The sequence below is a fragment of the Lissotriton helveticus genome, chromosome 4_1 (genome assembly GCF_964261635.1).
Source record: "Lissotriton helveticus chromosome 4_1, aLisHel1.1, whole genome shotgun sequence".
Taxonomy (NCBI): Eukaryota; Metazoa; Chordata; class Amphibia; order Caudata; family Salamandridae; genus Lissotriton; species Lissotriton helveticus.
The window spans coordinates 1,106,413,743-1,106,436,164 of NC_136063.1; the positions used below are offsets into that span (position 1 = coordinate 1,106,413,743).

The 22,422-nt window shown below is 46.7% G+C and overlaps 1 long non-coding RNA gene across 1 annotated transcript in view; it reads right to left on the reverse strand.

Annotated features, from left to right (window-relative positions):
- The window catches only part of LOC144827443 (uncharacterized), a 58,885-nt gene that overhangs the window by 26,960 nt on the left and 9,503 nt on the right, over positions 1 to 22,422 (reverse strand). The window contains exon 2 of the long non-coding RNA XR_013610189.1: positions 16,308 to 17,037. This is a non-coding gene — a long non-coding RNA (uncharacterized LOC144827443). The remainder of the gene's footprint in view (positions 1 to 16,307; positions 17,038 to 22,422) is intronic.

The following is a 22,422-nucleotide window of genomic DNA, read 5'->3' on the forward strand; positions in this document are numbered from 1 at the left end:
ATTCAGCATCCGCCAGGCAGGCAGTGAACAGGGTGTCTTCTGGTCACCAACATTGATGGACAGAGCGTCAGATGGAATGGAGGAGTCCAGCTAATAAGAGGAATGGTTGGATGCATGCAACTTCCCAAATTCAACAGGACAACTACAACAACATACAGATACAGTCTCCGTTCTTTTCTAATTATCTTTTAAGTAATGTTATTGCTGTGAACTTCTATGAGTGTGACTCTACATTCCTTTGATCTCTGCTTCTAAATTCATCCCTACAGCCATTGTATAGGTTTTACTTCTGCTATTTTTCAAACCTAATTTAATGTACGAAGTGTTACTCTGAGTGCAGAGATAGGCAAGTGAAAACGCATAATTACTGCAGCCCTGTACTGTCGCATTCTTTCATTCACGGTTGTCTAAAATACTACTTACTTTTCAGTAACCATGCATGCAGTAGTGCATGCACTTCCTTTATGTCACTTAAAAGATTTATGGATAGCTTTGTGCCCAAAGATTTGTTTATCTTCAATTATTGTTTGTTCATGCTGTGCTTTTTTTTTCTTCTCTCAACAAAACTTTCCCAAAAAAACCCATTCCCATCCATTTTCCAAACCCTAACCCTCTCCGGGCTGTGTGGTTTTGATTGATGTGTGACTAAATGACAGCAATAATTCCACACACTTGCTGGGGAGGATAAGGTCATAGCAACAGGCTGGTGAAGGAATCCGAGGATATATCTTACTCAGCTTGACACAGACCCATGACTATTGGCAAATGAAAGCAGATTTTCATGTGCACCATCAACTTGATTGCTCATCAAGAACATCCTCCTCCTAGGCGTGGCAAATGATTACGCTGCTGTGTCCTTCACCTTCAGTACTATTTCTTGTAGTAGTAGCCAATGTCAAAGAAATTCCACGCAAGTAGTAGTTATACTTTCAATACTTTACCATTTGTTAGGCTACATTGTGGCACTGTTCTAGTGTACTGTCACATGCTATATTCTCTATCGTACCGTTCTAATGCTACGGTAAGGACAAACAAGGTTTCATTTTCTTTTTTTTCAGATGCTGCAACTGCCACTGTGTAGCACCACTAGTACCACCGCAATGATAACATTTCATCCGGCCAGGATTGCCAACCTTAATCGCCATTTCCCGTGCAGCCAGCCCTGTGCCTAGCCCTATTTCCAAACACAAATTACAGGTAAGATAAGCATTTGGGGGGAGGTAGTATAATGGAGTATTAGGAGAGACGAGAGACTGACGGTCCTAGGACTATTGAATTCACTTACTCTGTGAGAGGCACTTAGTTTTGAAACCATTTGGGCAATTACTTACACAACTTGAATCAAGATGCCACTTAAGTTTCAGGAAAACAAACTTACTGTTAAACCCCCACCCACCAGCCTCAAAAGCAGTAAAAAACTAAGCATGGGCGTAAAATCCGTTCCGCTCGCGGATTTTTGGCAAATTCGCAATCCGCGAACTCTCGTGAATTTGCCGAAAATTCGTAAATCCGTGCGAAGCGGATTTTTTGCTTGGTCGCACTTGGCAACTAGAATACTATACAATTTTGCGGCACGCAGCGTTCACTTACCGTCATTCAGCGTTTGCAGAGTTGTTTTTCTCCATGTTTGCGTGTGCTGCGCCATTTTGGATCTTGCTGCGGGATCCCGCGGGAGTTTGTCGACGTCATCGCGGCTTGCCACCTTGCACAGCGAGAGTTTGGCAACGCGAGAACGTCATAAAGGCCCGTGATCACGCATTGCGGGAGTAAACACTTGCGAACACGTAGATGCGGCGGGCAGCGACAATCTCGCAATTGCGAGATTGCAAAATTTTCAATTTCGCACAAGAAATCCACCAGCAGGCAGCATAAACCTTGAAAATTATGATTTTTATCAGAATAACTCCTCAGGTTGACATTTGCTTGCACTTTTTTTTGCAAGGAGTCCATTTTGGGGGGTGGGGGGGGGGGGTGGGAGGAAGGAAGTGCCCCACAGTCTCCAACTTCCTGTTCCTGTCCAGCAGGCTCCTCCCATTGCTTTCTTCATGTTCTGGTCACTTTGATTTGGTTCTTGACCTGGAAGGGATGCTGCTGGATATTTGGATTTTTGCAAAACTGAAAGCACTCAGCAGGTGCAAAAGTTCAATCTTATCATTAGTAACCATTCCTTGTAGTGCTTCCTGAGGGGCCACTTCAGAGTTCAGTTGCCTACTTGCAACTATTCTATGACCCTGCTCTGACCCTCACAGCAGGCTCAGTGAATAGCTACAAGTATACAACAAAGGTCCTGTTAAAAAAATTACACTGCAACAGAAAGCAATTACAGATAAGGAAGCAGGTGCCAGCCTGGAAGTTCAAATTCAGTGACACATTAATCAGCCCCTAATTCATTCATGTCAGTTGAGGCAGGGCAGGTGTGCTTTTCCCCCATAATCTACAGTGATGAACTAGAGGGTGGCATGGGTGAGCCAGAGGGTGGCATGGGTGAGCCAGAGGGTGGCAGTGGTGAAACAGAGGGTGGCAGTGGTGAAACAGAGGGTGCTGTGATGAACCAGACGTAGAAACAACATGGTCGCGACCGTTGCTACCCGACAAGTAAGTTCGCGTTTGCGAACTGGTAAAAAACCCTTGCGAAATGGCAGAAACACTTGCGAACACAAAAAAAAAGGAATCCGCAAAATTCGCGAGAGTTCGCGGATTTTGCGGATTGCGAATCCGTAAATACGCAATTTCGCGGATTGCCAATTCGCAAAATCCGCCCATGCTTATAAAAAACACGTATGCTAAGATAAAGTTTAAAGTATATTTATATCCCTAACATAAATAATCTCCCGCAAGACCCAAGCCAACCCCCCTCCCGAACCCCAACGAATGTCCGTGAAAACTAGGTACAAAAAAGTAGACAACCCAACTCCCAATTCCCACCCCCCAGAATTCTTTAAAAAAGGGGCAAGGGACAGTCTCCTCCTACTGCTGGCTGCTGTTGACTTTTCGGGCCAGGTCGGCATGCTCCTTGCAGAGGGTCTCGAGCAGGGTTTTGATGTTGAGCAGCTCCTGCTCGAGGTAGAACACCCTCAGTGAAAGGCGGTGCAACCTTTTTTTGGTACTGCTGTGGGGGGCAACTAATTTTTTTGCTGCTCGGTGGTGGCGGGTGGCTGCGGTACCCCGGCTCCGTACCGCTGGAGACCTGCGCTGACTGGCTGACCCAGGGAGCCCGGAGGAGGATGCAGCTGTATCGGTCGATGTTGTGGTCGACTGCGTGTCCCCCTCCTCCTGGGCCACCAGCCGCCGATATTTGGCGACAGTCGCCTCCAGCCTCCATTGCCGGGCCCTTTTAGCCAGCTCCTTCTGTGTTGGCTTGGAAGGAGCATCTATATGAAGAAAGAAAGACATAGTCTGTAACCAATGCTCTTTAAGATTAACACAAAATGATTCCGCAGAAAGTTGTGTCACAGTAGAACTAGCAACTTGCAAGCGCAGTACATAACTATTGTGGCCAGTATCTATCTAACCTCCCACTTCTTCATCCTTGCTCTAACATTAGTGGGAGTTTAAGGAATCAATTCTACGAGCACTATGGACTCACTCCATTAGAGTCGACTATGACAGTACACCAGTCTTATTCTTCTTCTTCTCTCTTGTTTAGCAAAATTGGTATGTTAACTTCTGCAAGCCGGCATAATGCCAGCGCAGTCAACTTGCACCCGAGAAAAACAGACGCCCGCCATGATGAGTGAGACAGACTTGCGTTACTGTACCGGTCCAGTACATGCAGGTGGTGATGCTCTTACTTTTCTATTACGGTTGGCACTGAGAATACTCTGTTACAAAGGCTACTGCTTAATTAATTTAACTTTCACCCTACAGTGCCAATGAATACTAGAAAAGGAAAATGAAGAAGATAAATAATCTGATTATCTATCACTGCACATGGTATGTATTTGCTTACATATGGGATGACTTTAGGTGCTTTGCTTTTTATTGACTGAACAGTGATACATCCACACATGAATGACCGAGTTCTACTAAACTTATTAACAGAGGTAGTGAGTGGCCATCGTAATAGCCGGATACAATGCAATACAAACTACTGCTACTATTCATGGTAGTATTCGGACGAAATTAAAACTTCTTTTCCTTGCCTTTCCTACACTTGAACGGATGTGCGGGTGCGGTGTTACATGCTCTTCAAAGTAACACTTAGTTCATCCAGTGACCGTCTACTCTCTCTAGATACACATATGCTATCTAAGAGTCAGATAGTACCATGATCCAGGCATCCATCCATTCAAACTATATGTCAATCATTCTTCTTCATGTCTCTCATCTGGACAAACCTTACGTTTTCTCACGGGAAAACAACCTTTTCATTTGTTTTGGGAAACCGCAAGCCATACATCCGTGCTTGACTTGCATTTGAATTTCAACCAAAGGATATATTACGCACACATACAGTTTCTGTTTCACCCACCAAGGCTGTTCTCCTTCCAGCCATCCTTTCTTCATCCTTCACACAGCCATGCATCATATTCCTTCCCAGCCACCTTGGGCACCAATCAAACACGTATCATTCTTCTATGTCAGTCATCATTACTTTTAACTTGCTCGTCCTTCCACACTTACTTACACCCTTCTTTCGCTTTTCGTTCATCCCATCCATCAAATTCATCTCAGATCTGATTTGGATTCTCGAAAAAAAAATTACCGCTGAGTTGAAGTACATTTAGAGGAGGCTACTACCTGGTTGATAAAAACTTTGTTCTAAATTTGAAAGTCTTCTTAACAGTATAGTAACTTAACTGTACAACATATATACTACACCCGTGCAGAGAGCACACTCTGCAGTCTGCAATCTCAATAAGTAAGGAATATAAGAGCTTACCACTGCCCGCCACTACCGTGGCAACCCTCACAGCAGTTTCCTCCGGCACTTGCTCCGCCTCCTCCCCAGAAGTGTCCTCCTCCACCTCAGCGCGGGCCCCGGCACCAGATGTTCCACCTACAAAGTACATTTAAGAATGTTAGATGTCATAGACATACACCACTCACTAGTATTTTGTCTAGGAATGAAGAAATGTGAATACAGAAACCAATCTAATAATTTGTGACTGTCTACTCTAAAGTAAAAATGTCCCTTTTTCCAGGGAAGGGTGCTGTCTTGCTGCACTTTTTGGCACAACTGATGAATGCTTGCTTTTTAACACGCACCATTTTGCTCATAACAGACAGAAGCTTCACTTCTAAGAACAAGAGCAAGATCAGATCATCATCACTAGGACGGAGTGACCAACGATTCAGCACCAAAAAGAAAAATTAAAGTTCAAACCAGGTGAGGGCTCGGCTCGCCCACAATAAATGTGTGAAATAAATCACTAAGCACTTTTCCATTTTTAATCAACCGTTTATGTTTTATGACAAACTTGATTTTTAATAAATGTTTTTACTTTTAATAAAGCTTTAAAACTTAAATAGACTCTGTGGTTTTTGGTCAAGAGTGACTGAGCAAAAGGTTTTGCAATTTGCAAGCATGAGTCCGTGCCTCTGACACTTCTGGACTCTGACTCCGTACTCTTGTCCTGCGTTGGATAATCATCATTGGAGATCAATCATAGATGAATTCGGGAGCTAAATGACTCTGCCACACTATCTAGTCAGTAAGGAGATTGGGGGTTCTTCAAAGTCTGTTATCACTGAGGTATGTGGAAAGTCTACCTGCGCCTATTATAATTGATAAACAATGCACTATTTAGTGTCCATAGTTCTGTTTGTGCAGATTTGTCCCTGCAAAAGTAGCAGTATGGATTGTCCTCCTATCCAAACCAAAAGTAATGTAGTATCTTATTCTTTCTTGGTGGTCATCCGCATTTTATTGTTGGGAATTGTCAAAGCATAAACATTTTGAAGACTTGAAAAGACATTATAGACAATCCCAGAGGACTGCACTCAGTTCATAGAGCTATTGATGACTAGAATGGGAGTTTCGTTTGAGACCTTTTGCCAACTGTGCAATCTTAGTTAGCTACACAGACAGACTAATAAGAATAATCTAGTAATACCACAGGGAGTCATAGTAGAGGCAGAATAAGAATTTAGATACAGTCTACAAGAAGATCAAAGACTATTTAGAAAAAATCAAATGAGGAACGCTAGGAAAAAATAGGTACTCTATATTAAAATGAAAACTTACTGGGGCCAGCAAAGGAGCCCTCGCCTGGCCGATCCTGGCCTCCTACAGCAGCAGCAGCAACCACCTCCTCCTCTGTCCTCTTGCCCCTGGGGGGAGCTGATGTACAACATGAAAGAAAGAAAGACCCGAAAACATGGATGTTTGTTGTCAACCAAACCAAACATTTCAAAAGAACAATAACAAAATATTTTGGCGAAATAGCAAATAGACAACTATTCCACGCGATATATTGACCTATCTCATGTGGTCTACTACGATATTAGTATTGCTTGATTTGCGGACCGTCGACTTGGAAAGTTATGTAACTCACTAAACAAAGTACTAAAAAGGTTCGCCTAGGACTGGCAGGCAGCAGTCCGCAGCACGCGAAGTGACATACAAACTCCATCGTGATTGCAGATCAGTGACAACACTAAAAAGTTTCCTACTTCATTAACCAGTCATTAAAATACTCAAACTATCAATCAACCACCACTATTTCTTCTTATTGTCAGGTGTACAAAGGAAGGACGGTACTTGAGTCTGTAGGGGCAGATTTACACGCCCCTTGCGGCTCTTTAACTCCGTTGTTGTGTGACTTTTGTGACACAGCGGTAGAACAAAAGAGGCGCCATGGTGCGGCGTATATTAACAACATGACACATATGGGAGATGCATCACGTTGTGAAGCCCTGCACCATCAGGGGGCGTTCCGGCACAAGGGAGGGCGCTCCTGCGCAGGAACGCATCCTAAAAGTGGCTGAGGGAAATCTACAAGATTTCAATCAGTCACTTTTAGGACAATGATGTGTCACTCAAACCCTGCGCCTGCTTGAAGCAGACGGATGGCTTGACGCAGCATTGGGGAGATAGGGCACCCCAGAGCATTGCTGGAGCTGCGCCTTCGTTTCTACGCAACTCCAGCAATGCGCCGCCTTTACGGCACAGATGCGTAACGCTTCGGTGACGTTTTGGGCCCATGTTGCGCCGCATTGTAAATACGGCGCACCATGGGTGGTGGTGGCGTGGCGCACAATTACTGGCGCATCCCTGCTACTTTGCAGGGATGCGCCGGTAATTGGAAATCTGTCCCTTAGTGTCTAGCATTACGCAGTTCTGTAAACTACACTCATACATAATTTCTCAGGCCAATGAAATGAACACAAAATCGAAAACAAATAAGCATAGTAGCAACGCTACTGAGAAGGAGGGCAGTGCACCTGAAATGCACAGAAGATTTTGAAATATAATTTACCAACAATGTAATCGGCAGCATTATTGCTCTTGATAAAAAACAAACATTTGCAATATAATAACACACAGAGCAGGAGAAAACAGAGTAGTGATGAAATAGCTACTACTAATCACCAAGCCCAGGGATCTCGACGCCGAGCAGGTCGAGCAAGTTGCGTTCCCGGTCCAGGAGATCCGTCCAACGGTGGGTGGCCTGGTTGTAGGTGCGCCGGACCCGAGAGTGTTGAAACATGGCCCGGCACACCGTCTCCCACCGCTTCCGGCGCTCCCGGAGCCCGTAGCCACTTGCGATCTTGCCGCCTGCCACGATTGTCCTGGGGAGGCGGCGCTGTATAAAGACCACCTCCTCCGCGCTAAAGATCTCCCGTGGCATCACTAGCTCCCCCCTCAAACGCCTGCACGAAAGTAAGGAAGGTAATAATAAAGAAGAAATAGAATAGGGAAGAAGAAAAGAAAAGAGTCTAAAAAAGTAGTTTAAAATTAACCAAAAGTAGCGGAAAACACAAAAATATAGAGCTAGAAAAATAGAGGGATAGATAATAAGTAAAATAGATTAAAAAAAACTTCAAACAAGCAAAGGATGGCAAAAATTGATAGAGGATACAGAAAGGATGCCCAGAACCATAGCAATGAATGAAAAACAAGATGGCCACGCCCGTTCACGACTGTGTGGGTAAGTTCGCGCAAGATTTTCCCCGCGATCACACGCGAACTTGTATTAGCGAGCTGCACACTTTGCGAGATTACACATAGCGCCTGGAAACGGAAATACGTCACGCAAACAAGATGGCCGCGCCCATGTACGACCGCTAGGGTAACTTAGTGTCGTTGCGCTACAAGCGGCTTGCGAAAACGCAAAAAATCACGCAAACTAACACGCCGCAAAAGAACAAATCGTATATTCGCACGAATTCGCGGCTTCTGAATTTGATCTCGCGCAAATTCGCGCCCCGCGCGAAATTGCAGAAAAGCGATTTTTGCAAAACTGAAAGCACTCAGCAGGTGCAAAAGTTCAATCTCATCATTAGTAACCATTCCCTGTAGTGCTTCCTGAGGGGCCCCTCCAGAGTTCAGTTGCCTACTTGCAACTATTCTATGACCCTGCTCTGACCCTCACAGCAGGCTCAGAGAATAGCTACAAGTATGCCACAAAGGTCCTGTTAAAAAAAATTACACTGCAACAGAAAGCAATTACAGATAAGGAAGCAGGTGCCAGACTGGAAGTTCAAATTCAGTGACACATTAATCAGCCCCTAATTCATTCATGTCAGTTGAGGCAGGGCAGGTGTGCTAACAAATTTTACAAAACTGAAAGCACTTAGCAGGTGCAAAAGTTCAAGCTCATCATTAATCAGGAAGCACTTACAGCTAAGGAAGCAGGTGCCAGCTCAAATTCAGTGACACATTCATCAGCCCCAAATTAATTCATGTCAGTTGAGGCAGGGCAGGTGTGCTTTTCCCCCCATAATCTACAGTGATGAACCAGAGGGTGGCAGTGATGAACCAGAGGGTGGCATGGGTGAGCCAGAGGGTGGCAGTGGTGAAACAGAGGGTGCTGTGATGAACCGGACGTAGAAACAACATGGTCGCGACCGTTGCGACCCGACAAGTAAGTTCGCGTTTGCGAACTGGTAAAAAACCTCGCGAACTGGCAGAAACACTTGCGAACACAAAAAAAATCCGCAAAATTCGCGAAAGTTTGCAAATTTTGCAGATTGCGAATCCGTAAATACGCATTTTCGCGAATTGCGAATTCACCCATGCTTAGTTAGGGGTATAACACGCCTTTTCGTCAATGGAAGGCCTCGAACATTCCGCTCTTAGTATATTCCTCGTCTCCCTTTCAAGTGGAAAACTTATCCATTTTTAATAAACTTTGAGACATGGTCTTGGGGGTACCATTGCGAGGAACGAGGATGTTTTAGATTCAGGGGGGAAAACATCTCCTCGCCTAGGGTGTCCAGAATACTGTCTTTTGAGGAAGTAGGAGGCTCGTCCTCCGTGTCAAAAAGGCTGACATCCTCATCATCCAGGTCTAGTACATACTCATCTAGATCATCAGAATTATCATCATTGAAGTCCCCCATAATATGCCGAGCACTATGAGACAATGAGCCGCCCTGGGCATCCGAAATATTTGGTCCGCAATGGGCACCCAAAGATGTGTCGCTAGGGACATCCTTCTGGTTAGAGGTGCGAGGAATTCCAAATTGCTTTGAGGTGCTAAGACCTCCCATACCTGAATAGGTGCTAGGACCTCCCGTGCTCGCAGGGGCATGAGGTTCAATATTATTAGATTTCTTGGAACGTTTGCCCCCCAAAGGCAAAATGTCACGGCAAGGGGTTTCATGAGACCCATCTTCCAGAGAGGGCAGGGGTCTCTTACAAGGTATGACCTGGCCAAGGGTCTCCAGCAGTCATGATCTCATCTCCCTTTGGATTAGGAGCCTAAAGCCTTCCCTATCGAAGTCAGGGAGAGTGGAGTTAGCCTGCTCTGATTCAGAGTCAGACAAATGCTCCATACCAAGTGTCTTTATTTTTTTTAATATTTTTTTTTATATATGTGTAGAGCTCAAAGCTACTAACAATCTCCTTCCTTTTTTTATTTTATGCTCTACACTTTCCTCAGCTATTCAGCTATCTCCCCTTCTTTTTTTAGGCAAAGTGGCAACCTGTAAAGTGAAAGATAGTAAGCCAGCCCCTGTGGACACCTGAAGGATTAACTGTCGATTCAGAAATGCAAGGAAAGTCCCCTGGCAAGGCACGCAGAAAGCGTGCCCATGCCAGGGGTAATTCCTCTAATCGCAGTCCCAAACAATCTCCGTTCCTGGTGAGGATGAGGCAAGTTAGAGAGAGGGGGTCCGCCGCGGTGCACCGCGGCTGATCCTACGGATTGCGGTGTCTAAAGGCGGCAGGTAAGGGCCCCGTATTACAGTGGCAAAGGTTGGGATAGCGAGGAAGGGGGAGCTTCCCGAAGTGCTCCGACCTCGCTCGCCGTCCCAAATAAAGGATTTGATTCTGAGTGGGCGAGGGGGAGCTTCCTGAAGCGCTCCCCACTCGCTGTCGTTTAAAAACAACTTAACGAGCTCGGAGCGTCAACCTATTCGGGGGCCCGGTGGTACGGGAGTACCCATTTAAACATAAAGTGCACGTCACTCAAAGCGAGAAGGGAAGAGAGACAAGCGCTGAAAGGAAAGCTGAAAGGGAAAGGTTTTAGTTAATTAAGACACCATCAGCTAATAAGCAAGCATAGAGACACACCGAAAGGGATAGGGGGTAAAAGGAGAAGATCTCCATAAATTGCAGATTGTTGGAGGGGATAGGGATAGAGGTGGGGAAATAGCCACCAATAAGCATAAACAATAAGAATTTCAAAATATAGATAGAAGATAGTAGGACTACTAGCGTATTCATACCTCTGAGGCGGAAGCCGGGGGTTGCATCTTTTTAACTGTGTGCATTTTGTATTTTATGTTACACTTGTGTTACTTTAAATCCTTTTAAAAACTCGGAAATCTTACCCAGTCTCTGCTGCATTGAACCCGCTCCCAGCGCAGCAGATCTAGTGTTGACGCTGTGGGAGGAAGGGCTCTAGGATGCCATATTGGGGGGATTAAGGGTTGCGCTCGAACTGTTGGACGCCTCCCGCCTGCCCAGGTATAAATAATTCATTAAGGCGCAAGCGCGCTGACTACTAGCGTGTTCATACCTCTGAGGCGGAAGCCGGGGGTTGCATCTTTTTAACTGTGTGCATTTTGTATTTTATGTTACACCTGTGTTACTTCAAATCCTTTTAAAAACTCGGAAATCTTACCCAGTCTCTGCCGCATTGAACCCGCTCCCAGCGCAGCAGATCTAGTGTTGACGCTGTGGGAGGCAGGGCTCTAGGACGCCACATTGGGGGATTAAGGGTTGCGCTCGAGCTGTTGGACGCCTCCCGCCGGCCCAGGTATAAATAATTCATTAAGGCGCGAGCGCGCTGACTACTAGCGTGTTCATACCTCTGAGGCGGAAGCCGGGGGTTGCATCTTTTTAAATGTGTGCATTTTGTATTTTATGTTACACCTGTGTTACTTTAAATCCTTTTAAAAACTCGGAAATCTTACCCAGTCTCTGCCGCTTTGAACCCGCTCCCAGCGCAGCAGATCTAGTGTTGACGCTGTGGGAGGCAGGGCTCTAGGACGCCACATTGGGGGGATTAAGGGTTGCGCTCGAGCTGTTAGACGCCTCCCGCCCGCCCAGGTATAAATAATTCATTAAGGCGCGAGCGCGCTGACTACTAGCGTGTTCATACCTCTGAGGCGGAAGCCAGAGGTTGCATCTTTTTAACTGTGTTCATTTTGTATTTTATGTTACACCTGTGTTACTTTAAATCCTTTTAAAAACTCGGAAATCTTACCCAGTCTCTGCCGCATTGAACCCGCTCCCAGCGCAGCAGATCTAGTGTTGACGCTGTGGGAGGCAGGGCTCTAGGACGCCATATTGGGGGGATTAAGGGTTGTGCTCGAGCTGTTGGACGCCTCCCGCCCGCCCAGGTATAAATAATCCATTAAGGCGCGAGCGCGCTGACTACTAGAGTGTTCATACCTCTGAGGCGGAAGCCGGGGGTTGCATCTTTTCAACTGTGTGCATTTTGTATTTTATGTTACACCTGTGTTACTTTAAATCCTTTTAAAAACTCGGAAATCTTACCCAGTCTCTGCCGCATTGAACCCGCTCCCAGCGCACCAGATCTAGTGTTGACGCTGTGGGAGGCAGGGCTCTAGGACGCCATATTGGGGGGATTAAGGGTTGCGCTCGAGCTGTTGGACGCCTCCCACCCGCCTCTAGATTGCATAAAAAGATGACGTTGTCCCGTCCGCGCAGCGGGCGGGTGCAGCGGACGCGCCGGAGGCACGCCGTAGGCGCAACAAAGGCAAGCCCGTCTGCGCCCGTCCGTGCCCGACTGGGTCCAGGGGCCACTCCCCCTGGTCTTTTGGTGGGAGACAGGAGGTCATATAGCTTGGACACTCTTTATCAGCTTCATCCATCTGCGTCACCTAGCTGCTGCCACTCTATACATCCATTGGAGATTTCCCACCTCTGTCCGCACTGTAAGTCGGAGCTGACTAGGACAACCATCAAGTCAGAGGTTAAGATTTACTCCATGCTTCTGCTTAATTGCAGGTCGCTCCCTAAGCATAGTGTAGAAATCTCTTTGTTGTTAGAAGAACATACACCGGATGCGGTCTTCTTGACCGAAACTTGGTTGACCCAAGATTCTCAGCCGGACCTGGCGCAAGCCCTTACACCTGTTACCAGATAATCCGGCTAGATCGACCTCAGGGAAAAGGTGGTGGGCTTGCTATCATCTATAAGGATAGCTATTTTTGCCGCTGCCTGATGGAGGTGATTGTTGATTGCGAAAGCCTGCCCTTCGTGATTGAGTTTTCCCCCAATACCAGTTTTACTGGTATTCTCATTTACCGTCCCCCTGGTCCCATCGGACAATTCCAAACATCACTCCCTTCAGTGGCCGCCGAACTAGCCACCTCTCCCTCAAACTTTACCTTACTTGGAGATTTTAATGTCCACTTTGATAACTTGCTAGACACCAGGGCAATAGAGATGATGTCGAGTTTAGCTGCCATTCAATTAGAGCAATTGGTCCCTTCTCCAACGCATGAAAAAGGTCATCTCTTAGATCCGATATTCAGCAACTGCGATTGTCTCAGAGTGAGCACCATCAGCTGCCTACCCTGGATGGATCATTTTTTGATAACCTTCACTTGGACCACATATAAATCTCTACCATCTATTTTCACGTCTCGTAAAATTCGAAACTGGTCCAAACTTCCTGAAGACAGTTGGACGAAGGTCCTCAATACCAACAGACCACTACTCTCTGAGGATCCATCTGAGAATAACAATGAATATAACAACTGGATTACCACCTCCTTAGATTTGATTCTCCCCCTCCACCTATCTGGGTCAAAGAGACTTAATAAAACCGCACCTTGGTATACAGAAGAACTTAGGGGAAAAAAACGTATCTGCAAAAGATTGGAGAGGAAATGGCGCATGTCCTATGACTCCACCGATAAAGCCATTTATAGGGAAGCCATTAGGACCTATAAACTCGCCATAAAAACTACTCAAGCAGCCCATTATAATGAGAAAATAACAATGGCTAAATCTAAGCCCAAAGAAATATATTGAATTGTTAAATCTCTGACGAAGCCCCCGCGCTTGTGGCAGACAAAAGTAACTCTCTCTCCAGATGCAATGAGTTGGTTGACTTTTTCTTTCATAAGGTCACCAAAATTTACTTTTCCCTTTCGGACCCAGTCACTGAATTATCCATCCAAAGCGCTGCCCCGGTCTTGGACACTGAAATTCCTTTTCAAAATAAGCTAGATCATTTTCCTCTATTGAACTTGGAAACATTAGAGGTTCTAGCACACCAAATAAAATCCGGCTCTCCGTGCGACCCTGCTCCTCCAGGCCCGCTGGTTGTGGCCAGCAGAGCCATTCTTCCTACCCTCATGGAGTTGCTGAATTCCTCCATTTTGAGTGGGATGGTGCCTTTGGCATGGAAGCATGCCATGGTACGGGCCTTGCTGAAAAAACCTGCCCTTGACCCAGCCAATCCTAGCAACTATCGCCCGATCTCTTTGCTCCCATGGGTAGCCAAGATCCTCGAGAAGCACATTAACACCATCTTGACGCAGTTTCTCGAGGAAAACCATCTCCTTGATGTTTCCCAGACGGGCTTCCGTCCGAAACATGGGACAGAGACCGCCCTGCTAGCTGTGACGGAGGAGGCGGAGCAGATCTTGGATCGGGGGGGTCAGTGGCAGTGATCCTCCTCGATCTGAGTGCCGCTTTTGATACGGTTCATCATAAAATTCTTGTGAACCGTCTCGCCGATCTGGGTGTGTCCGGAAAAGCCCTGGCCTGGTTCAAGTCTTTTCTAACTGACAGAACCTTGCAGGTCTTTGATGGCACATCCGTTTCGGCAAGCAGGCCTCTAGGGTGTGGAGTACCTCAGGGTTCTTCACTGAGCCCTACACTCGTCAATGCATATATGAAACCGCTGGCTGGGATTGTTCGTCCGCATGGTATTAACATCATTTCCTATGCGGATGACACCCAGCTAGTGGTTTCCCTTGTGCAGAAGAGTGGTCTTCAATCACTGCCGAATTTAGCAGTGTGCTTGGAGGAGGTTAAGAGCTGGATGGTGAGCACCTGTCTGAAGCTCAATGACGATAAGACCGAGCTCCTGCTCTTGGGCCCGGCAGCCCCTTCCACTTTGGAGCTGTTGTGGCCCGTGAACATGGGTGCGGTCCCTGCCCCCAGAGACAACATCAAAAGTCTGGGGGTATGGTTAGATAAGTCATTGACCTTCAATACACAGGCTACTAAGGTGTCGGCCACCTGCTTTGGCCTCCTTTGGGTGATTAAAAAAATCCTTCCCCTTCTTCCGTTTGAGGCCAAGCAGATAATTATACAGGGACTTATCCATTCCCGCCTGGACTTCAGCAACGCCCTGTATCTTGGGGCACCAGAATATAGCCTACAAAAACTTCAACGCACCCAAAATTGCGCAGCCCGCGCACTACTTGCAATCCCACGAAGAACGTCAATAAAGGCTGGGCTGAGAGCGCTTCATTGGCTGCCCATTAGGGAAAGAGTGAAGTTTAAATCCCTGTGTATTGCTCACCAAGCTTTCTGGAAACTGGGCCCAGAAATTAATCACTCCTTGATCTCCCCGTATTTGCCCAATAAAGCGCTTCGCTCTTCATCTGGTTCTCTGGCCAAGATCCCTAGAATTTACAGAGCCAGATCAGGAGGTCGTTCCTTCTCCTATAATGTATCAAAGCTATGGAACACTCTTCCTTTGTATATGAGACTCAATCCCAATTTGTCTAGCTTTCGAAAACAGCTTAAAACTTTTTTGTTTCAGTAATTAGAATCCTCTGTTTTTTAATGGCATCTTTTAGTCCTAGCGCCTGGACGCCTGAGGGCAGCTGTAGCGCTTAACAAATCTTATTTTCATTTCATTTAATTTCAGTAGGTTACTTATCTGCTCGGAGCCGCTGTTAAAAAGGCAGATGGTGTCATGTTATGTTTCTTAGCTTGTTTCAATGTTCTTTTGGAACCTTTGTATCATGACTTATGCGGCTGCTTGGAACTGCATTAAAAGTCATTGCATAATGTAGCCTCCGTTCTTGTAATGAAATCTTGATGGCGTCAGCCTATTCTACCTATCAAGTTCAAGTTTATTTATTTATGTTTTGGAACTCATAACAGAGGTCCACATAAAATCACCAAATAATGAAATGTATAAAATTTTCAGCAATTTATAACAAAAAGAAAAAAAGAAGTAATACAGAAAACAAATCTAATATATATCCAAGAAACTTTTTAAAAAGTTAAAAATTGTACAACAAAACCTCTCACTTGGCGGGTTACAAATAGCATCTAAGAAAGCAGGGGCAGACAAGATATTCAGTCTTAAACAAGTAGGTCTCAACCATTTAAGGCGGTGTTGTTTTAAAGCCGGACATACAAATAGTACATGTTTAGAATCCTGTTTAAAGCTGTTACAAAAATTGCACATTACTGATGAGCCATACCATTTTGACAATAAATTATTTAAAGGAATTAAATCCTGCCTCAAAAGGAACAGAAAACGACGTACCCCATGGGGGAGATTCCAGGAAACATAAGGTTGAATAGACCTAATTTGATAGGAATTAATAACTGGTAGGGGACCTCTTTTTACAGTGAGAGCCTCCTTATCCATTACAAAGCTTAGTTTCCATGAGGCCAATTTTAGAGTCGATTTTAACTGGTATGCAGATAGAGAAAAAAGAGTCGATTCATCTAATTTCAAGAGATCCACTATTCTACCTATCAGTGCCCCAGTTGTTTCCACATGTCCTTTGAGCGCTTTGTTTACAAACATAGGTGATGATGTCTCATGCGCACTCAAACGTAAGATTTGCCTTAGTCTGCTGTTAGTTGCACTGTCGTAAGCAGACGCAGAACAGGGTTTATTCAGCTATGTGAGCAAGTTTCTGTGGCGAGGCGACTTATGTTTACAGCGTTGCATTGCCACTATCTAATGTGATTACTAACTGTGGCGTAACAGAAAATGAATTGCCCGCCTGTACAATGTGAAGAGTGCCCTCGAGTTCCCCGTAGCTCACAGGAGGAATAAAATGGTTTACGTCTGAATGGGGACCCCTTGACAGGTTAGGTGCCCCCTAATGAGCAGGACCCGCACCTGAGCCCCCGTCGGCTGCCAGGGCCTGCGTTACGCCCTAAGCATATGCTATATGAAGTGCTGTATAAAAAGTTCGTATTAGAGAACAGTTTTATTTTTAATTTATCAGTTTGCTCGGTGCTCTGTAAGCTTTGACGAGATTGCATTTTGTAAAATTTGAAATAGATTAAGAATAACATCAATAAAGCCCGATTACTGCTTTTTCCTCTCCCAAAAAGGTCTTGGGGGGGGGCGGGGAATGGGGGGGAGGGGAGGGGGAGGAGCGTGTCTGGATCTTTTATTTTTTAGTCTGAACCTCTTTCAGAAGTGCACACTAATCTGCCGACCGTGTTATTAGCCCCCAAACCTAAACTATGCACGGGGGCGTGGCTAGCCAGGCAGCGTGATGGCCGCTTTCTAAGTGAGCTCCGCCGGCTGAGTCCCAAATCCTGCCATTATCCGCACCAAAACCAAACTGCATGGCCATCTGGACATCGTACCAGACACCAGACCCCAGAAGGCACTTGCAGGCCGAATTTGGGGCGATTTGATGCCCGACTCGCGGCTCCGACGAGATCGCAATTGGTAACCGAGTGGGAGGAGCCTGTGGGGCCGAGCCTGGGGTGATCCTCGCTGGACAACGCTGGTACCTGAGCCCGGGGCTGCAGAGGCCCAAGTCACTGAGGTTTGAAAAACACGCTGGAAGGCAAATATCCTCTTTCTACCACACACATATCCCTCATACCTGACAGGGGATACGACTGGTGGCATAAAGACCCTGGCGAGGAGATAGTGCGAGGCGAGACCTGGGACGGCGGCGCCGGATCGGCCCCGCGAGCCACCATCTTGTTAATGCCGGATGATCGGGCCCAGCTGCTTGCACCTGAATACCTACCACAGAATAGAGATGCTGTCTGCACCCGGCTCACGGCGCTTTCGTGCGCAGAGGACGGGACACTGCTAAAACCCTCATTCAGCGCCTGGGGTGCTGTCAGAGGGTTCTCCTACCGCAAGCCTGAGAAGCCCTGGAATGATCCGAAGGCTCATGACGCTCAGATCTCCTGTGTGGAATCCCAAATCTGGTGACTGAGGTGAGGAGAGCGGGGAGGACACTGAGAGCAGAATGAACGAACCGCGGCGAGAGTCGCACATCCCCCCTGCACCATAGACATAGGGAAGATGTGTGGGTGATTGACTTGCTGTTTTAGCCCTCACCCACGGACATACCCTGCATGAGTGGCCCCACTAAGTGTCTATATATCCCAGCCAGACTGCCGGATCTTAGACACCATACGCGGAGTGCCGTCCCTGCTGCAGGAATCCCAGAGTCCTACTACTGCTGGCTATACCCCTTACGACTGGCTGGAACCCAAATACACCCGCCCGTTCACTAACAAACGGTGGGTACCGGACACTAGCTGTTGGACCCCGTAAGCTGCGCCAAGCTCTGCACCGCTCTGTTGACCCTTAAGGGCGAAACAAACCAACCAGTCGAGCCACGCGAGGACCTGACCTCTATTACATCTCTTTCTCAAAGCAAACACCATACTGCAGAGACTGCACTGCGTATATCAACCATGGGCAAAGCCGACACCCGCCAATCCAAAATTTCATTTGAAAATAAACGCCCGGTGAAACCTGTAGAGCAAGACTTGGAGCTTCTGGGGGCGGCGGGGGGTGCAGACGATGAGGTAATCAATGTGAAGATCTAAAGTCCCTGATGCTAGAAATGCGCGACAGTTTGCGAAATATTGATGCGAAGCTGGACACTTTGACGTCACAACTTGATTCGGTCAAAACTCAAGTAGCCACTCATGAAACGTGGCTGGACTGCCTTGAAAACCGTCATACTGAACAACACGAATTCCAGCAGGAAACCAGATAACAGATCATGAGCATGGAAAAAGTACTGGGGGTCATACGCGCGAAGACAGACGATTTGGAAGCGCGTTCTAGACGCAGCAATATCCATATAACGGGTATTCCGGAGACGACAGCGATGGAAGTCTTCGTGTCAGATCTCATGCACAAACTTTTAGACCCTCATTTATCCCCTGTCTTTGTGGTGGAGCGAGCACACCGAGCTCTGGCGCCTAAGCCACCAGTGGGAGGTTCACCTCGGCCTATATTGGCTAAATTCTTAAACTACCAAGACAGAGACACGGTGCTTAGACTGGCCAGAGAGAAGGGTCAAATAACGCACAAAGGAAAGGTCATCTCCCGGTACCCAGACTTCACACCAGCGGTCCAGGCAGCACGACGAGAATTCCTACCGGCGAAGCGCCTACTTCTTGAAGCTGAAATTCCGTATGCGCTACTATATCCTGCCAAGTTAAAAGTATCACATGACGGAACTGTGCACTTTTTCACGGATGCTAAATCAGCTCTCAAATTCGCCAAGCACATCTGTGGCCCGCGAAAGAAAGCACCGCTGAAAGTTGGAGGTTCCGGAGATTCAGACCAACTCAGTGACAATGACTGATGATGATAGACCTGCTGGTGGGTCTCACTGCATTTTCTGTGGTAGACTCTTACACGTTCCCTGGTAATGTACTGTGGGTTGCCTCAGATCGCTACACAGGTATAGTGCTGATTGATACTAGGATGCCTGGGCAAACCTTTCCCCATTACCACGTCCGCATTACGGTGCGATTTCTCTTAAACTGTTGGATTGATTAGATGGCCATGCTATCGAGACTCTATGTAAGCTCAGCCACCCTGTGCAAACAGGGATGTATGCCTGTGCTCCCATGCCTCCAAGGGATTGTTCCCACTGTTTAAATGTTTCCACTTCTTTAAGTGGCTTTGGGGGGGAGTATGTCACAACCTAGTTGGGGGGTTGAGGCGGGAGGGGGGTGGGAGGGGTTGGAAGGTTTTTCTGTGTGTTTGAGCTATCGAAAATTTCCTGATTCATTGCTGATGGATGATGGAGATGTAGATGCGAAGGTCGGGAATTGCCTTGAGGGGCCTGAATACATCGATGAGAACTGATACTAACCTATGTAAAATCCTTACCTGGAATGTACGGGGGATGAACGATGGTAGGAAGGCATGCCTAATACATGCTTATTTAACACAACATCACATAGACATTTGCTTTTTACAGGAGACACACTTCAATACCAAGCCATCACTGCGCTTAAAACACAGTAGGTGGTCGAGTATCCACTCTGCAATATATTCCAACTATGCGCGGGGAGTTGCCATACTCTTGCGCCGAGGCCTGGACTGGAGAGAATGTGCGGTAGACGTTGACCCAGAAGGTAGATTCATTATACTGCAAGGACTCCTGGGAGGGAAACCGGTGGTCTTCGCGGCAGTATATGGGCCTAATGTGGACTCTTCAGACTTTTTTCGGGGACTTTGGGCTAAGCTGGCCTCCATAGAGTGTAACACCATTATTTTTGGAGGAGACTTTAACGTAGTACTACAAGACACAATTGACAGGGTCTAGGGTGGAACATGGCGGCAGGCTGACGTCTGCTTCGGGAGCTCTGATCCAACGGCAGTTTTCCCCCCTCAGATATGCAGAATAATGGCACTGAAAACGGTGAGCCGATGTAGGAGCCTGCCTTAATGCTTGAGCGAACCGTGTGCTAACCTTCTTTTCCGTTTTGTCTTTTTTCATGCTGTTTTTCCTGCCTCCCCGGTCGACGGGCTGAAGTGAGACCGGCGTCTGTTCAGCGTTAGGACCCTGCGGGAGTCTGGGAGGCCGACGGGAGAGAGGCGGTGTGCCCGGAGTGCGTCTCCAATGGGCGCAGTGTTTACCCCGTGTACGTCCCGGTTTGTGCGGGAGAGACAGATAAGGTAGGACTGGTGGTGGTAGCTGCAGCTTCGCTGATAGCGGAGAGCGGCACTGGTAAAAGGCGGCAGTATTCACAAGGAAGTCGGGCCAGCCTATGGCGAAGATGGATTCTCACTAGAATCGGCCTCCGCTCACAACGTAATTATATCTACAATCCTACACGGTCAGTAAGTGGAGGACTGGGTGGCATCCCGGGTACTGCAGGAAGTGCTGTCATTATCGCTGATTCATCGTGTGCTGTTGGTGCCCAATGTCCCGGCTGTTTTAACCCAAAAGTGCCTGACATAGATACAGACACAGGCATTGCTGGTGTTGCCCCCACCTTTTTCAAACTGGCACAGTGCAGGGGGATGGACTTAACTAAAAAATCTACAGTTATACAGTTGAAAAAAAACACTCAGAGTAGAAGGGACATCTTTACCTGTAGATTTACCTGTAGATTCTGGGAGAACTGGTGACAGTGAAGAGACACTGGTGTCTGCACCCTCCACGGTACCTGTTATACCGGTTATACCTGTTATACCTGCCAGAAGTAGGTGCCAACTTAGGTCCCGTCTAGAACTACAGAAGTCGGGGCTTACTGTCCTGGGTGCTCTAACAGGGTCGCAGGTTATACCACTCACCCCTAAGGGAAGGAAGAAAGAGAAAAGAGATAAAAATCTCCCTTCGGGGGAGACTAGAAAACGGAAATTGCCAAAAACTTGTCCTTCTCATTTAAAACTTACTCCATCTCTAAAAACCTTTTTTAAGATTATGGAGAAGGTGGTGGGTCCTGATTCTCCTCCCTCCTCCTCCTCTTCTTCTACCACTACCCTCATTAGCCCCTCACTTAGTCAGCGGCCAGCTGCTCAGACTGTATGACCTCAGCTAGTGACCCTGGGGAACAGGTATGCAGTCTTAGCAGATGACCTAGAACCTGATGAGCAGATGCTGCTAGAAGAGAATGTACTCGGTCATCAAGATCCGTCACAAGGGGCACATGGTATATCTACTCCTGCTGTTGTAGCTGATGCTATTTCATCCAACTCAGCCAAGAGCGACAGAGGCAATGAGACGGTACTAGCTGCCTTGGATGGAGGTCTTTCACAGGTGGAACAACTTCTGCACAACCTAAGAGGCGATTTATTGTCCAAATTTGAAATATCAGAGGCTAATCAGAAAAGTCTCCTTGAGCAATACTCTAATCTAGAGGCCAAATTGGACGATGTCTGTAAGCGAACTGGCACTCTGGAAGAGGAAGTCACCTTGCTCACTGGGGCCTCGCAACGACATGACAGGGACATTCAGACCCTTAAAACCCAAAATACTGCCCTCCAAATGGATATTGAATAGACTAGCGATTCACTCTAGGAGAAATAATCTAAAATTTCTGAGGATTCCAGAGGGGGCAAAAATGGTGACGTTAAATCTTTGATATGCAAGCTTCTTAGAGAAGGAGTTCTTAAGGATAGACCCGATATAGAGCTAGAGTCAGAGATTCAAAGGGCCCATAGGGACCCCTTTAGGCAGCATGCTAATAGAAAAGCCCCCAGGAAGATCCTGGTAAATTTCTTAACGTATACTATCAAAGAGCTAATTTTGGGTAGAGCATTGTCAGATTCCACTCTCCAAATAGATTCTGTTAAATACCTCATTCGTTCAGACGTCGGGAAGGCAACAGCACAACGACAGTGGGAATTGGGGAATAGGATGCCAGATTTGAGAAGCCTGGGTGCGCAGGTTCAGATGAAATTCCCAGCCTTCCTAAGAGTAGTTTGGAGAAATAAAACGCACAACTTTTTCTCATCCCAGGAAGTTGACTCCTTTTTAATCTTAATGAGAGAGTCAAAGTGAGCATTGCTAACATTCCTTAAGACCGATGGTAGCAAGATATGTCTGGTTTTTTTTAGGAAGAAAAGAAAAAAGGAAAGAAATAAATTGGGATAAAATAAGGAGATAAGGAGATAA